Below are 6,753 nucleotides of genomic sequence, written 5' to 3' on the forward strand. Positions count from 1 at the left end.
TGCGATTAATCGCATTGTTATGGCAAAGTTCAATAATGAATTCAAAAGTAGTGTATTGTGCACTTTTATTTTAAAAGTACTGCTATATGAACAAAAGTGCAATAATATTTGGTTTAAACACTTTAAACACATGAGGTTGTTGTTAGCAGCAGTATTCCCTTTACACAGTAGCAGTTCTATCTCTTCACTATCTGTGCTCAGTGTGCTGACTTTATGTGAAACGTTCCACTGCTGTGCAACAGGAATAACATGTTTCAGCACATTTCATCTACATGTGTGTCTTGTGTCTTCATGACAGTCAGAGCATGTGAATGCAGCTCTACTGTTCATCAACATAATGCTGTAACTCCGAGGTAATTATGGTTACCCAGCGATCAAAGAATAAAGACACTTTACGCACAATTTAGGTATATTTTCCCTTTAACTCACGAGATGCAGGTAGCATGTTTTATACTTAATGTGAATATAATTCATACTTTGTTGGCATCTTATTCTGAAAACCGGATGTTCGTCTGAAGAAACCGGATGTTGTCTCACGTTAATCTTTCTGCTAATAAAGTCCTTCGCTCGCCTCCGATCTGTGCCGTTTAAATGCGTTTACTGTGAATTTCAGCATATAGGTGCACTAAAGTGTAAGTGTCTGCTGAGTTGACCACGGAGATCTGAGTGTCTGCTGACTTTACTGCAGCGATGTCCAGTAGTCTCCATTCCTCCACCGCTGCCAGTGAGCAACGGACTTTCAAAATTAAAAAATGCGTTAACGCGCTATAAAATAATTGTCGGCATTAACTAATTAATGCGTTAACGCGATAATAACGCGTTAACTTGCCCAGTACTAATATATAGTTATCAGACATTTGTATACTCCCAAAAAGTGTCAAATCAGTCAAAATATCCAGCAACGGGCTAAAGTGGTGCATTCAGCAGCTGAAGTGCTGGATATTTTGGTCGGTGGAGACCAAAACAGAGGTAAAAGCTGAGTGAATATTGGACTATTTGATATTCACCAGGTCATCAGAAAGACGACTCCAAACGAATGCTAATGTTGCCAGATAAACCTAATGAGGTGACAATATATGTGTTCTGTTTCCCCTTGTTTTACTGCCCACTAATGGCCTAAAAACATCAATTGATGCAGGTTTTATGTGATGACAAAGACCGGAAAAGGGGTTAGCGTTGCGTATTTACTAGTTGCATCTGCTTGACATACACCAGAACACAAATAAAGTTATTAAACCTCTGTTTATCAAACTCTCTAAAAAGAATGGTAACAGGTGAAACACAGGAGAGTGAGGAAGATACGAGGATCTACAGTTAGTACACGCCCCCAAAGTATAACTTATGTGAAAACAGCTGTAGGGGGTTAACTGCGGGCGAGTGGAAGCAAACCCAACGGCAGCTAGCTTACTAGTCATGAATGTAAACAAGACACTTTTGTTGGAAGGCATTTTTCACTTTTGACAGAGGCTAATCGTTTTAAGCTAGGCTAAACTCGTCTGGACCTTTCGCTACACTGAATTTGATATCAATCTTCTTGTTTGACTCGCGGTAAGACAGCTAATTATCCGTCTCTCTTTCTCTCCCCTCTCCCCTCTCCATATCTTATCAGAAAACGTTGTAGCCCTCTTGTTTCCAACGCTTTGCTGCCTCAACATGCTGCTCGTGGAGTTCAATGGTTTCTAATTTGTACCAGCAACAGGCCGGCGCTGGTCAAACGGCCGCAGTGTCCCACTCAGGGCATGCTGTGGCTTGTTTACCGTGCATGTGCAAATGCTCCGGCTGCCCACTCAGTGTCTGAAAACCTCCTGTACAAGCCGCGAACTGCTCCGAGTAGCACAGACATTTAAGTTAGCTTATACTGTAACACTTCCCCTCCCACTCACTCCTCAGAAAAGTCAACCGCTGAGATGTGTAGCTCAATGTATATTGCCTTCTTTTTTTTTTTTTTGCCTTGCCATATTGTATTATATTTCTAACTCGGAGGCATTACATTTATTATTGAAATATGTTCTACTGTATATAATAGCTGTGTTACACAATATCAATGTCTTAATATCATTTCTTGAGCACAAGATTAGATGCAGTTCTCGTGTTAGCATCGTTGAAGCGTGAGCGCAAACCGGCTGCTAAATTCCTGGCAGTGTCTAAACCGTTAATCCTCATTTTAGGTCCGTGTTGTGCATCGTTATACAGTTAAGAGGAATATTTACTAAAGCAATCCACAGTAAATCCCTGGCTTGGGGCGGCATGACCAGGTTTGTCACCATATGGTGCGAGCCTGCAACCCTCCAGTCATCCACCTAAACTGTGCTGTCGAGCTGCAGCCTTTTAGCAACACAAGAAAGATCCACTGATTAACATTTTCAAACCGCACAGCTCCCAAAATTAGGCCTTGGCTTTATGTACGAAATCTGTTTCTCTTAAATGATTCATGCCCTCCAATATGCTAAGACTGGGAATTATACTTCTGATATTTATTTCATGGTATCGTGCCCTTGGAAACAAATACAACTTTATGCTGAGAATGAAATATTAAAATCAGATCTGTAAAATAAACAAGTAGAAAGACCAGTATACATATTTACAAGAGACATGGTGTGATATTTGAAAATAAATGAGGGCTCATCTTGCATACTTAGAAAATGATGTACAATGAGGCAAAAAGTGCTTTGGGATATTTTGATGAAATTATTTATGAGTTTAAATAAATCATTTATTCGCCTGAGCTTAAACTATTTATCTAAAATGAATGCACCCTGCATTATTTTTCACAGCTCAGCATTTAGAGCTGCTTTAAAAGAGGAACTGTGGAATAACCGAACTCGCACTGAGACACGCAGACGACGTCAATAAGGCAGAACATGGAGTCACAGCACATTTAGGCCTCCGTGAAGAAATACTCAATTTTTATTATTTTTTTTATTATACTGACCTTTACTGACCGGCATGTCATGCATTTGAAACATCATTTCTCAGCAGCTTGTTTTGTGCATCTATCGTAAATATTTCAACACTGCTTTCCACGAGTCAGCAAGAGAGGATTTTTTATTTAAATCTCCTTGAAGTGATGTCTGCTGTATGAATCTAATTGAATTTAATCAGGTCAAATGCTTCTAAGCTTATTTTGCAAAAGTGTTATCACTCTGCATATTGAGAAGTAGGCTACATGAAGTATACTGTGATGAATTAAAATGATAAATACTGTAGAAATTAGTATGCTGATGATATTATTAGGAATGATAAGGAGGCAGAAAACAGGCGGAATTAGCATAAGGTTAAAAAAAAGCAATGTGCTACTTAGTGTGGATATACGGAATCGTCACACTTCTTACAAATAAGGAATCTGTTGCATTTAAAACATTTATCCCACTTTGCTTCGGCGTATTTCACATATCAAAAGGCTGTTTTTGAAAAGCGCTCTGTTTTATAACTGCAGGGTACACTTTGTACGCTTTTTACCCTCACCCCCTTCCCTTGCCCGCCACCCCTCCACTCTCGTTTCTGAAGCAAGCTAGGTGTTAACACTACAGAAGCAAGAGGAGTAAGAAAAAATCCTGCAGGTACCCTGTGGGTATCTTTCAAATTAATCGTCTGGCTGCTCCGTCTTATGTGCAGTTTTGAAACATTAACAAGACCTTTGAGAGCAGGGGAGAAGGGGAAAAGTGGGGGAGGGGAGGAGAGCAGGACATGGCATGATGGTCTTTAATGTTTTATTGAACAGATACAAATTATTTTGGCCCTGGCCCTCACTGTTTGGTGGAAGTTGGCGAGAAAAGCAAGCCGGGGCATGCCATAGGCGCTGTGTGGGGACGAAAGAGGAGCAGTGTGTGATTGAGGGTCTGAGGCTTGAAGCCACATTCGTCTTTAGTTATTTATTTATTTTCCTCCGGAAAACAATACCATGAGAATTTCTTCGAAAAACAATGGGTTGGAAAGCTTGCTAGCATTCCAATGTCTCAGCAGGAGAAACGTGCTTCAAATAAGTTGATCTGGATGACTTTGGTCTTGCGTATGAGTGTGTGGAGTTTGTTGAAAATGCAACATGCAGCAGCATCTTTACATCACTGAGAACTTGAATGTTTTGTTATACTAATGCCCGCATAAAATCATGGAAACATATCACAGCAATGATTTGCTGAATGTTTCGGGTTAAGTTAACTGAAGTTAATGCGCTCATGTATAATAAAAATAATTGCCGTAGCATTTTAGTAACTAATACAGTATCATATTTTTGTAATTATGTCATTAAAGTACCACATTTTACTGCTTGAAATCATCAAAATGGTCCACCATGGCCATTTTTTTCTTAAATCGGTGGCCTTTGAGCACTCAACCTTAACCACATTCAACCTTAATTTGAATTAAATTATTTGTCGCTCTAATACTCCCTTTTTTCGAGTGATAGGAGTCAGTCGGAGCTTTACCCACAAGTCCTTTGTGTTTAGCTCAGGTCACTGTCATGCTAGAGGCTACCGACCCGAACAGCAAACAGGGACGAGAGATTTCTGCAGGACACCAAAATCAGTTGTCCATCAGTGACAATTAGAAGTAACACAGTCTCTCTGTCAAGATCAACTGCAGGATTACAGAAATAGAATCATCATTCAAATTTGAAATGGCAGCACTTTAAATCGTTCACTCACGCGCTGCTTTGAGTGATTGTGCCAGCAGAAATAAAAGCCTAAAACAGACTCATGGTGAAAGTAACTCTTTATAACCAGTTGTTTGTTGAGATATTACTGAATATCTGCAAAGACAGTTAAATCTTCACAATTGAGACTCATTTAATTGGCTCACTGATGCAAAGTGCAGTGCCCGTTGAAAACATTCCTGTTGAAAACGGGCCCGTTGGCATGGCCTGTGGTGTTTCTTCCTTGGGTCCACAGCGATACACACGTGCCGTGGCGTCACACATCCAAGTCGCGGCTACTCACGGTCAGGAATGCCATCGAAACACACTCTAGTTTAGGAAAAAAACAACAGACATTAGCATCAGACAAGGTAGGCTACATATAACAAAAAAAGAATGGATGAGCGGTTCTTGAGATATGCAAAGGACATATAGACGGAAGGAGATCCCTTGTTTTATAGTTCGACAAAATAATATCATTAGAGGGATTTCTCTGCCCGTAGTCAGCATGTTTTCCATGGCTCGAACACAAGGAACGTATACTGTACATACATTAGAGAGCGGACAGCGGAGCAAACTGAGTTGACAGACCTTTTTATTGTAATTGCTGGCATTGTGACAAGCACAGGTGTAACTGATAATAATAAGCAATGGGCTGCAAACTATGCTACTTGTTGTTCTCGTTCTATATTATCGACACACAGACTTCTCAAATTTTCTCAAAAAGACGGCAGACAGTGACTTCATTACAATCAAGTGTGCCACTTCCAGGGCCTCGTGCACGTTGGATTCACTCTCATGGCTTAGTTGGAATGATTTAACCGTCACTATTATTCCACACAGCTTATGTATGTTCTTTTTTTCCTCTATTACAAGTCCAAATGTCTGCCTTGAAAAATGGTCGATTACCATGAGAAATATCTGTAGTCAGCGAATTCACAAAGAAAGTTTCCAGATCAGAGGCGGAGTCCTGGTGGAGCGACAGCTCAAGTTGAAGTCAGTTAGAACTATGCGTGCTGTTTGCAAGCTCGGAAGGTGACAAACTTGTGCAACAACCCCTGGCAATCTGCCAGTTTTCAAATGTCTTGCGTACAAGCTGAAATATGCTCTGATGGTGGTTGCCAGTGGAAAGGTCGCAACATTAGTGATTGACCTCGGGTTGTCCTTAGGCTCCACTTGGCAAAGTCCACAGCCAAGCTCAAAACTATTGTTAAGAAAATATATATTCCTGAAGCATCTTAAACAATGCACACATGCAGGTACATTCAAGCTGGAACATCCATTAATGAGGTGACGTGAAACATGTGTGAGCTGTCAAAGACAGTGGCTGAGGTGAAATGAGAGCAGGCCTGGTTGATAAAGCGCCCTCTAAAAGGAAATGACAACAAAGAGAATCGCTACCTTGATTTCACTTGTTGTCCTTAGAGTGCAGTCACTATTTATGCATGCTTAACAGACCTGCTAATTCAATTAGTATGACAAGTGGCGGTGTTCTCCCTTACAGTTGATGGTTTCTAATGTGCTAATGACGCATTTACATTGTTAATTCAAGATACTTTTTCATGTTCAGCATAGAAATGATTCCTTTAGGATTCAGTGCAGTCTGTAGTCATTAACCCCGTTAGAATGTCCCATTCTGAATGTTGGCACTGAGTCACTGCTCAACGCCATTATGCACCTGCTAATGCGTGTAGTTATGAATGCAAGGACGTCCAGGTCTGTCCACTGTGTGATGATGGCTGTGTTAACACGGTTTTAAGTCTCATGTTATCTCGTTGTAAGTGCTGTTGACATGACAGGTCCCGGTAAGTGATCTCCTTCAGACTCGGCGCTGCTGTAATTTCTTCACGGATTCAAAAGCATACAGACAGTGGGAAAGTTCTTCTGAGGAGTTGTGCGTCATGCGGTCAGGAGAAACCGCAGGAAGTGGTGCTTACAGAGGCAGAAAATTCCTTTTTTTGCATTTACATTAAGGGCCGGTTTCGTACCTAAAAGGGCCGGCTCCCGAATCGAGTCAATGCAAGGACTCAGACCATCCATGAACTGTCAACAAAAGTCTGGTTGTGGAAGTGTCGCTTGATCATTGGTCGTAAAGTTGGCTCCTCGTACGACTCAACAGTTGC

Source organism: Anarrhichthys ocellatus, unplaced genomic scaffold, assembly GCF_004355925.1.
Source record: "Anarrhichthys ocellatus isolate YVR2014 unplaced genomic scaffold, GSC_Weel_1.0 scaffold67, whole genome shotgun sequence".
Classification (NCBI taxonomy): Eukaryota; Metazoa; Chordata; class Actinopteri; order Perciformes; family Anarhichadidae; genus Anarrhichthys; species Anarrhichthys ocellatus.